Below are 11,621 nucleotides of genomic sequence, written 5' to 3' on the forward strand. Positions count from 1 at the left end.
TGTGGTTCTTTAGAGTCAGTTTCTGGATGTTTATTTCGCTCCTTCTTAATGAGCCCTGTTTCCACATTTGTCTGCCTGGTGATTTCTTGTTAAAATTGGGATTTGCAAAAACAGGCACCTTTCCTAATCTTTGCATAATGGCTTTGTGTGGGAGATGTGTCTCACCAATCAGCCCCACATGAAGGTTTAAGGACTTCTCAGGCCTTTTCTGAGTATGCAATTTTTGTGGGCTTGCATGTGTGTTTCTGACCCCGTCTTTCATGAACATGGCTGCTTATACGTCTTAATTTCTCTAAGTCTCACCCCTGCCTTGTGAGGCCTTAGAAATTCTATTTATTCCTGTCTTCATAATCTCTTACCCCTGGGTGTCTGTAGGTCTCCAGTCCCCCTGCAGTTTTCATGTGCTGTGGTGTCTGCCACTCCCTTCTGTGGTTTCCAACCTCAGATCCAAACTATGCTGCCATTCTCATCTGAGTTCTGAATTACGTAATTCTGAAATCAGATTCTTAGGTAACCTAGAAACAGGCCAGGATATTTCAAACAAGTTCAACTCTGTGCTTGTATCCTAAAGGGGAAATCAAAAAATAAGTTGCATTCTTACAACATTGCCATTCTGCCCTGGAAAGGGGGTGGTACAAAAGCAATCATCAAGGCCATGAAACTTCCTCCTGATTTGAAAGTGACTTTTTCTTGATTGAGCATTTGTTTGGTTGCTGCATATCGTTGCCTCTTTTCCAGAGCTCCCACAAAGATATTTTAATCAGTCTGTAATTATTTACTTGATATTCCAATGGGGAAGAAGAGTCTGGAGCTCCTTAATCAACCATCATTCTGACATAACAAAAGCTACTGTTGTCTGATTTTACCTAGGAATGTTCAAGGCTCCTGTGTTTTTCAGAGTAGTTTTTAAAACAGACATTGGTGTGGATTAATGGGATTAATACACAAATAAAGTGACATAGAAATCAAGTGTAACTATGACCTGATTGTTTCCCCTACAACTCCTGATGCACGATCAATAACAGAATGAGTAAAGACAAAACAGTTCCTACAACTCATGACCACTCTCACATGGTGTCCGTGTCCTTGAGGAGCGTCACGCCCTAGGGCTGGACTCAGGGTCAGATAATGATTGTGTGTTGATCTTGTGTTGAACCCCCTACTCAGAATTCTTTGGATGTTTGGGTTCATTTGGTCACTAAATATGAGGAGTGCCTTTTTGGCACCACTCTTGCACTGTTCCGCCTTGAGTCCCCTGGCTGGTCCTTTCAGGTCTCCCATATCTCATCACGTCTCCTCCCTTATCTGTGGGTCAGAGGCAGGGAGGGACTGACAATGTCCTTTCCTTCAGATTCTCAGTAGCCAGTGTTCTGATCCTCCTTGTCTTATGCCTATTCAGTATTTTCCCACTCATAGTGAGACCTCATTTGTCTCAGGGAAATTTGTCTGTGTTCTGGCACCAGGATTATCCTGCTGCATGCTTTCATTTTCAATCTCCTCTTCAGCTTGAGCTCCAAAGCCAATCCTGTTGGTTTCAGGTATTTTCCCATTACACTTAAACACAAGCTATTCTTTCACTTCTTTCACTTCTAGTTATGCTACTGGCATAAGTTTTGTATGGTTTTATTTTCTTGCCTTGTTGATCTCTATGAGTTTTGGAGCATGTATGGAAAAATTAAGATTTAAGAAGCTGCTAACTAAAAGGAAACAGATCTGAAACAATTGTATGTTTGAAATAATTTTTATGTTTTATATAACTAAGTCTTGTCTTGGCTTCTGAGTTAGTCCTTACTCATAAAAGGGAAGGGCTTTAAAAAATACACAATGTCATTTTGTTATGACTTACAGTAATTTTAGGCTTAATTCTCACAGTTTGTGACTCTGAACCAAGTTGTTTATAATTTTTGAGGTTCACTTACACTAATCTGAAAATTTTAAATACAGAGTATTTTTTTCTTCTACAGTCCAATTCTCTTGAATTAACTAAGAAAATAGTCACTTGCTTATGTGCCCACTGACTAATGATGTGTTAGACATCAAAAATTATTTTTAACCTGTTTCTCACTATTTTTCCTATTTGGTCTGGTGTTCAGTTCATTACGCTATAATCAGATGCTTGCATTTTTGGGGGAAGAAAAATCTTCCTCTACCCTTCAGGGTTCTTCTGGCTGACCTTAAGAATTAAACTGACAGGATCCAGATTAACAGGAGAAAATCAGATTGAATTACATACATATGGGGAATTCACATAAACAGGAGAGATTCCAAAGGCAGTCAGGCAAAATGAGGTATATATGTCTTTCTGGGCTAATGAGAATGGGGTCTGGATCTTCTAAGAGAAGGCAGGCAATTTACAGAAAAAAAGGGAAAAAGTAAATGTTCAGTAAGCAGATGTTTCCTGGGCCTCAACACAGCAATGGGACAGCGAGATAACCCCAATCCAACAAGCCCCCTACTTGTCTCTCTGTCCCCCACCCCTAGCACATCATCTATGGGGGTGACTCCCTTCCTGGAGCAGATCCTCTGTCTACATTTCTTAAGGCAGTTAGAGGCAATAAAGAAAAGCTTCTTGAATCTATTTCTTCTGTAATCTAAAAATAATCAAAATAAATTAATTCACATGCCAAAGTGACACATTTAGCAGGGGCAAATTTTGCTCCCCTACACATTCTTTTTAAATAATAAACAATAAATGAAGTGGGAGTTCAAAAAGGAAATAAAATGGCATTGGACAATTATGAGTGTGTCCAATTAAATAGAAGAAAACCTAGGAATTTATCGAAGTCACTAAAAATTTCTAATCAGACATTGACAGTGTCCTCTTAAAGTTCAGGGACTGTGTTTTCCATATCATGTCAGCCTGATCATTTATGATCAACTGCCCCTCCCCCAACTGGTTTATAAACTATAGTGATTATAGTGTTTATTTGGTAGAATTACAGAAGAATTGAGATTATGTTAATCCTGCTGTGGATTACAGCTTTATCTTCTCTTGAGGTGGGGTGGGGGATTTTTGGGGGGGCTGGGGCTTATGTACTCTAAATAGACAGATGTAAAAGGAACAATGAGAACTTAAAGTTATAATAAGACTTTATCAACTTGAATCTCTGACAGTGAGATATGGTAAACTAAAACAGGCCACATCAAAAATGCTCCATTTTTTCTAAAGTAGTTAGGCTTAAATAGATTTGCATCAAAGCAGACCATGTTCTCTCTTAATCTTTATCTAAATCATTCAACATAATTTTTACTGAAAGCTTAAAATGTGACTGATTCTATGCTGTCAGTTAAATGTACATTCTTAAATAAAATATATTCTATACCTACATTCCCAAAGCTTACTGTCCTATGGGAAAGCAACATTGAAACAGTAATGGTACCAAATACATGCAATCATGAATACTGACAATTGTTTGACACAAAAAGTGGGCTATTTTGAGATACATAAATATAATACCAGTCATGATTCAGATGAGGGGTTGGAAGATCTCTGAAAAAGAGATATTTTCACCAGGACTTGGCAACAGTAGTTAAACAGAGGAAGCTTCCAGGAGAGAGCAGGTAAGCAGGAATATAGATTATATTGTTATAGTAGGTGGATAGCTAGGTATCAGCAGGGAGAGGGATGGGAACTTCAGTGGGACGCTTGCTTACATTCTACACAAGCTGTACAAGTGGTTCCCGAGGCAGGGCGAGTGAGGGTGTAGATAACAGGCCAACTCTGGCTGGCTCCAGTATGAAGGTGACCCCAACTTCACCTCCAAATACATTATACACTCACTAACACAGTAAGTCTTACACCTCCCCACACTATGACAGTTCCAAGGAGAACCTAATATAGTCAAAAAACCTCCGCTGCCCAAATTGAGGGGGGTATAAGCCCAAACTCCCGGAAGACTCCACCTGTTCCCTTTGAAAACTAATCCCACTTAATGAATATTTATTTCCCTTCATATAAAAATGGTCTCCCTATTGTTTGCTCTGTACAAACCCTCTGGGACGGCAGGGCCCTAACCCATGCATGTGTACCCTTGTGTATTTCTGAACTTCATTTTCCAAATAAACTGTTAATGCTCAAAGACTCTTCTACGTCCATTCCTGAATTCCTTCTTACAATCAGATCAAGGACACATCTCTGGTAACAATATGGCAGCTGCCCAAACTCAAGCCTCCCTACTTTATACATTTTGGCTGAGCAGCAAGAAGAGGCAGAAGAAAAAGAATAGCCCTTATCTATGAGAGTAGGTCACTGGTTTGCTTAATGTTCTAGCCATCCGGGTAAAAGAGAAAAAGAATTCTAATAAACCTAAATTTTAATACATCATCCACTTCTAAAAGTAAGTAAGGCTTATTCATTCTAATCAATTCATAAACTATCCCCCTACCAATACACATTTTATGATGGATTAATAAAGGGTTAGTAAGTGGTCTTCAATTATTTCTCATGTAAGCAACATAACCTGATTCAAGCAGATGGCTTTCCAGTAAGAACCGCCTGAAGGCGTTGCTCAGCTCACTAATGGCTACTCTCATTAGTGTGTCTCCCTAATGCATCTTCACTCGCACCCACTTACCTTCCTGTCTCACTGAAGGGAGTAGTCTTCCTCTTGACTGTGATAATCCTTTCATCTGTGTTCTGGAGTCCACGTTTTCATTTCCTCAAGCACCTGGTTTTTTCTAATTCATTTATTATTACATTCTCCCCATCTACTTGTTCTTCCCCTCAACATTTAAGAAAATATTCATTTAAACCATTCAAATCTTCAAAAGCAACTCTCCATCTGTTTTCATCCCCCCTACCCTGCCACTGTCATCACCAGAAATCATAATACACCTTTCATGGCCCTCATACATTAGTTTCTCTTCAAAAGTAATCTAAATTCTCTATCACTTCTTCTTAATCTCCATGCATTTCCCAACCCACTGGAATATAGCTTGTTTTCTGGTCACTCCACTAGTAAAAGAGAAAATAAAAGAGAAAAAAATCCAATTAAACTTCCAATTCATCGAATCTAATTGAAACTTTTTGAGATTATCTTATATCACCTCTGAAACCAACTATATTGATGGCCACCTCCACTTCCCTGAAATTCTTCTCTCCCTTGCTTTCGGTGACTCCTCTCCATGTGCCCCTTGCTTATCTGTTCCTGATGCAGTGTCTTTCTTTTCCTGATGCAGAGCTTCCTTCTCAAAACTCTGTAAGTGCATGAGTATTTGAAAAAATATATTGTTCTCACATCCTATAAAAGGAGGTTCTGATTGTCTTCATTAGTGTTTTTGCTTATATACATTTTCATGGTCTGGGAACTTAGTCTAGTTATTTGAGCTTTGTGAGACATTAAATAACAATAAATATTTTGGCAGAGCTTTTTAAAAATTGTAGAGAATATCGGGGTTCTACTGAAAAGTTTGAAAGATAAAAGCTTATTTTATAAATTGTATATAGTGAAATGGAAGTGTAAGGGAAAGAAAATGACATTTTAATAAGGGTTTCTCTAAAATACATATATTTGAAAATGTTTGATAAACAACCAGGAACAAACACTAATTATTCTGAAGTTCATTTAGATTATGGTCTATGATTCTTTACTGAAACACTGCTTTCAGACTAGAATATGTTTCATTCAATGCAAACAATTCAATTCAGATAATTCAATTGAGTTATCTGCAGATTAAAATATAGTGGTAAGTGCAGAGCCCAAGAATGGACTAACGGACAGTTACCAAAGGGAAAGGGACTGGGGAGGGTGGGTGGGAAGGGAGGGATAAGGGGATTAAGGGGTATTATGATTATGATTAGCACACATAATAAAGGGAGGCATGGGGAAGGAAGTATAGCACATAGAAGACAAGTAGTGACTCAATAGCATCTTACTACACTGATGGACAGTGACTGTAATGGAGTATGTGGTGCGGAATTGATAATGAGGAATGTAGTAACCATAATGTTGCTCATGTGAAACCTGAGCATATGATTGTTTATCAATGATACTTTATTTAAAAATATATAGTGATATGTTCCATTTGTGAAAATTCACTAACCTGTGCACTTAAGATTCATACGTTTTTCTATGAACTATACTTGAAAAAAAGATTATTTAATTTTTTTTCTCATGCTGATCCTCTTCCAAATCTAATGTCTTACTTAGACTTAGCTCTTGAACTCTGGATGTATATCCTCAACTACTTACCAGGATCTCCATTAGGCAACTAAAAGTACCTTAGGCAACTAAAGTCAAGGTGCTCATGTGAAAAACCTGTTCCTATTCTGCCTACTTCTGTAAACAGACCCACAGTACAACCAGTTTTTCAGAACACATTTTCCTTCTTCATATAACGAGGTCCTGAGTTGGTCCCAAACTACACCCACTCCCACTTATCCACACACAGACCTCCCATCTTCACTGGTGCCTTCAACATGTATGCAGTCTAATCCATGTTATACTGGTCTGGAGCAAATATGCATCCCAGTGTCCGTTCTTCTGTTATCCCACAGAGATCATGTTAAGTAAAAATCTAAACATATCCCTGTCCCATTAGTCTCTCCAGCAGAGCATAATGGCAGGAAACACTCACAGAGTTGCTATTTTTTTGGTATCATTAGTTGACAATTACATGAGGAACATTGTTTTCTAGACTCCCCCCATCACCAAATCCCCCCAACAAACCCCATTACAGTCACTGTCCATCAGCATAGTAAGATGCTGTAGAATCACTACTTGTCTTCTCTGTTGCACAGCCCTCCCTCTGCCCCACCCCATTACACATGCTATTCACAATGCCTCCTTTCTTCCCCCCCTTATCGCTCTCTTCCCACCCATCCTCCCCAGTCCCTTTCCCTTTAGTCCATTCTTGGGTTCTGTGTTTCAGCTGTTTTGTTCCTTCAGTTTTTTCTTTGTTCTTATATTCCACATATGAGTGAAATCATTTGGTATTTGTCTCTCTCTGCCTGGCTTATTTCACTGAGCATAATACCCTCTAGCTCCATCTGTGTTGTTGCAAATGGTAGGAATTGTTTTCTTCTTATGGCTGAATAGTATTCCATTGTGTATATGTACCACATCTTCTTTATCAATCCATCTACTGAGGGACATTTAGGTTGCTTCCATTTCTTGGCTATTGTAAATAGTGCTGTGAGAGTTGCTTTTTCAAAAAGCTTTGATAGAGGCTATTGTAAAAAATCCTGAAATTATGAACTGACTTAATCCTTAAAAATCTTTATAAGCAAACTACCATAATTATCTCAATTATACATATACAAATCTGAGGCACAAAAAGAACAAATGAAAGCTAACAATATGTAGAAATTAGACTTGAACCAGGGCTGTATGACTTCAGAAACTCATTAACTTTATTGTGATCATTTCATTATATATATATATATAGAGAGAGAGAGAGAGAGAGAGAGAGAGCAAATCATCACATTTTACACCTTAAAATTACACAATGTTTTTCATCAATTATACCTCAGTAAAGCTGGAGGAAAAACAACTCTTCTGTCAGACAGCCCTCAAGGTGCGGTACTTTCTGTTCCTTCCCAGCCTTCCTTTCGTTGACTTTGAGTTTTCTGAGAATATCCTGTGTTTCAATGTCTCTGAGGCCTTTCACCTTTTCTACTCACCTGGGATACTCCCCCATGGCCATGGCCATATTCCCCTTGTCTCTCTGGTTAACTCCTCTTTTAAGAAGGAATGTGTATTACCTTCCCTAAATCCTTCTCCTGAGACTCCTATCTTTATTCAATGAGGTGCCAAGAATATCTCTCCTACTGTATTTATTACCTATTATCATTTTGTTTGGGTTGGTTTCCTTATTTGTTGTACTTATTAAGAAAAAGATCATGAGGCTAAACACTACTTAACACATTGCATGGCTTAAAATGTACACACAAACTATTTGTTTACTAAGTTGATGTAAAAATGAAGATCCAGAGAAATAATATTTATGTGACAGATAGATGGTAAAATAACAGTAACTCTTCTTTGTAAAATTACAATAACTCTGCCTTGATTTTTTTTCTTATGCAGCTTATAGAGCTAATATATTAAGAGCATTTTTTGAATAAAGTATCTGGCAGACAGCATAAGCTCAAGAAAATATAGTAAAAATAATAACATAACAATTATAATAATAACTTTGAATTAGACCTCTAGGATTTCAAATTCTACTTTGCTTCCTGACAAAGCCTTTACAGAATGGGAAAGGAAAAGACTAATATTAGGAACAAAAAAATTTGTAGTAGGTATAACTCAAAGTAAAAGCAATATTAAGAGGATAAAGTTTTGAATAATAAATGCAAGAGAAGAAGAAAGCTTAAATACGGAAATTTAATATTCAACCCAGAAGTCATATCAAAAACCCCTTGCATTTAGTGAGCACTCCATAAAGAGCTGATTCATTGATTGGTTGATTAAATGTGGTTAAGTACTAAACTCTTCAGCAGATAACCTGAAGCCTGGTTCTTTGGACAGAGTAAGGACTAAGATACACAGTCTTACAGTCTTCTGAATATGGCTAGATTCAATGAAGCAGGTGGCTTCTTCCCCTGTCTCCTCCCCAATTCCTCTCTTCCACCCTCTCTCTCACCCTCTCAGTCAGTGTGTGCTTACCTGTGTGCCCAGAGATTTTTGCCAGTCATTTGTTGTTAAGCAAATGATCAGGAAAGGGATTGTTGAAACTCTTCTTTAAATTCTAAATACCCATATTCCCACCCACTAAGGTACACACTGAGCTCTTAACCACACACCTGAGGGCAGTCAGTCTGCTCTAGATCCATTTTCAGCACTGAGGAAGGAGGGAAGTTTGCTATGGAAGATAAGGAAGGTGTTTGTTGTGTGGAATCTTTTTTTACCGGCACCTCTTCAGTGATTGGATATTCCACGACCATCTGACACAGGTCAGCCAATTCTGGGCATCATCCTCTCTCTCTTTCCAACATCCAGTGTGTACCCAGCAGTTTCCCAAACCTGTCCAGGGTGAGGGACATCAGCCACTTTAAAAGGTGGCTCCAGGGAAACAAAAGTATTAATAAATAAAAATTACTTGGTGACAGAGAGTATTGAGATCGAGGCCTTTTTTTTAATACTTAAAAAATTTTTAATTGATGTATAACTGACAGATAACATTATACTAGTTTCAGGTGTATAACATATTGACTTGATATTTATGTTTTGTGAAATGATCACCCCAATAAGTCTAATTAACATCAATCACCACAGATAGTTACAAAATTTTTTTCTTGCATTGAGGACATTTAAGATGATAATTTTATTTAACTGAATTAATGACTAGTTGAACAAGTACAAAGTTTATCCTGCTGCAGATCGCAGCTTTAAGAAAAACACAAGTGGAGCAGTGAAAAAGAAAAAGAAGAGCAGCCTTAGCCAGAAGTTTGGTCAAATAAATCTAGGAAATTGGGAGGTAAGAGAAGCAACAAGTAATTTTCTTCATTAGAAAGTATTAGATGTCTGGGGCTCAAAGAGGAGCACCGCCACCCAGGTTCTAGCACTTCTAGTTCTCCTTTCAAACATAATAGGTACACAAAGGTAAATGGCAGAATTTATAAGTACTGTATCAATTATGCAGATATTCAGAAATTCTTTTAGAAAATAAACTATTGTTTAAAATTGAAATCTGAGTTTTACATGAGCCCACATATCCTGTTGTTGCCTTGTATTTATGGATTACACCAATTACCTCATAAAGACAGTTTTAATCATTGTGAAAACTCAATTAGATATCACTAATAAGAATTAACAATTTTAGAAAGGCAATACTGGGAATGTAAGTAAATTTTTGGCATAAAACATGATTTGATTAATCTGTTCAAGCACAGATTTAGGTTGAAATAGGAAAAACTACTTTAAAATAATATTTCAAATACCCTTTTCCTACTTTATTTTCTATTTGTGTTTGTGTGAGGGTGTGTGTATATGTATGTATGTATTCTCCCTGTCATAACCCTTCGTCAGTACCCCATACTATATGGAAAACAAAACAAACCAAAAATATGAAACGACAGTTATTTAAATCCCATCACAAAATATAACATAAACTTGAAATGAACCATGCTTTGCCTCAGAAACAAAATGTAAAGATCAGAAAACAAGTCTACGGAGTGTGCAAGAACAGTACTCAAACTGTCCATGATCTCTGGTTACTGAAGAAAAAACAATCCAACACTGGCTCCTGGTGAATCTAGGGGCTATTCACCGTGACTTCCAAGCCTCAGCTGTTTTCAATTTCACATTTCCAAATAGCTCTGGCAAAAAATCTAAATGACTAACAATGATCATAACATTTCCCAAACCACATTTCATACTCCTAAATTATCAAATCAATGAAAATCCATGCTTAATGCTACCCATTCCTTCAAAATTTTGTTTTCTCATAAGTATTAATTTTAACCAAAATAAAAGTAACTGTATTCTGTTAAAGCCACTAGGAGGAAAATAATTTTTCTCCCTAACTCAGTGAATCCATCACAAATGGAAGCAATATTGCTACCTAATATGACTAGTCCGCAAGTCTCCACTGACTGACCAGTAAATCAATGCAGTCCACTCTGTAACCCATGCTGTTGCTGCAGTCACAGTGACCCCTGAAAGGCCAACTTTGTGCCTTTGGCTAGGTCCCCTAATTAGAAAATGAAATACAATGTTTTAATTATCCTGTAAAAGAATTAATGGAGAGCAAGTTTAAATTACCCCATGATCAATTCTGAATGTCTTATGTTTTATAATTATGGACACCAAAGTTACACAATACCTTGAGAACACATTCACTTGGATTCAACAAACAACTGAGATCCTATTATATAAACACATAACTGTGCTAAGTATTGTGGAAATTAACCAATAAAAAAGTATGAAATCTTGCCTAGAAACAGCTCATGGAATAGCGTATTAAAAAGTATACATAAAATTACTCTAAAGAAAAATTTAGTAGAATAATGGCAATGGAAGAACTTCAAACTGCTAAGACAGGCAGACATTGGAAGTGTTTCTTTTGCCTCCTGAGATTACAGAAGGATTCATGAAGGAGAAGATGATATTTGAGGAATGCTTCAAAGGCTGACAAATCTTTGACAGAGGAATAGGAAAGAGCAAAGTAGGAAGATTCATTTTAAAGTTATAAATACTAAAATGTACAAGTGTTTTCAGGATATAGTGATTCATTCCCTATGCCTAGATTATCATGGCAGAATATGGAAAACAGGTGTAGAAGGCTGATGGTACATTGCCATATTTAGAAAATGACAACAGTTTATAGAATAAAAAGAAAGCAATATTATTCAAAGAAGAAAGTCATATGAATCATATGATATCATATGATAAGTTTATTCTTACATGAGCACTTAAGAAATGGTGATATGAAAAGTGGACTTGTTCCCCAGCAAAACAATTTTCAGTGTGGAACATTATTTAAAAAGAAAAAGAAACATTTAAAGTCCCTACGTGTAGGGCAGAGGCTGTATCTTACGCATAGTAAGCTAAGACTCCTAGGGTCCCAGTGGCCTTTGTGTCAGCTCTCTAATGGGCAGAAGTTCCACACAAGGAGAAACAGGTGGGGAAGGTCAAAGGCTACTGCCCCACCCACGGCCCTGCTTACAAAGCAGGACC

At 37.3% G+C, this 11,621-nt stretch overlaps 1 long non-coding RNA gene across 1 annotated transcript; it reads right to left on the reverse strand.

Moving 5' to 3' along the window:
- Window positions 1-363: 363 nt before the first annotated feature.
- LOC130680120 (uncharacterized) lies at window positions 364-9,003 on the reverse strand. The gene is made up of 3 exons (XR_008993147.1): window positions 8,747-9,003; window positions 4,561-4,954; window positions 364-552 (listed from the first exon to the last, which is right to left on the reverse strand). It is a non-coding gene; the product is annotated as an uncharacterized LOC130680120 (long non-coding RNA).
- Window positions 9,004-11,621: the final 2,618 nt, after the last annotated feature.

This window comes from Manis pentadactyla, chromosome 12 (genome assembly GCF_030020395.1).
Source record: "Manis pentadactyla isolate mManPen7 chromosome 12, mManPen7.hap1, whole genome shotgun sequence".
NCBI classification, from domain to species: Eukaryota; Metazoa; Chordata; class Mammalia; order Pholidota; family Manidae; genus Manis; species Manis pentadactyla.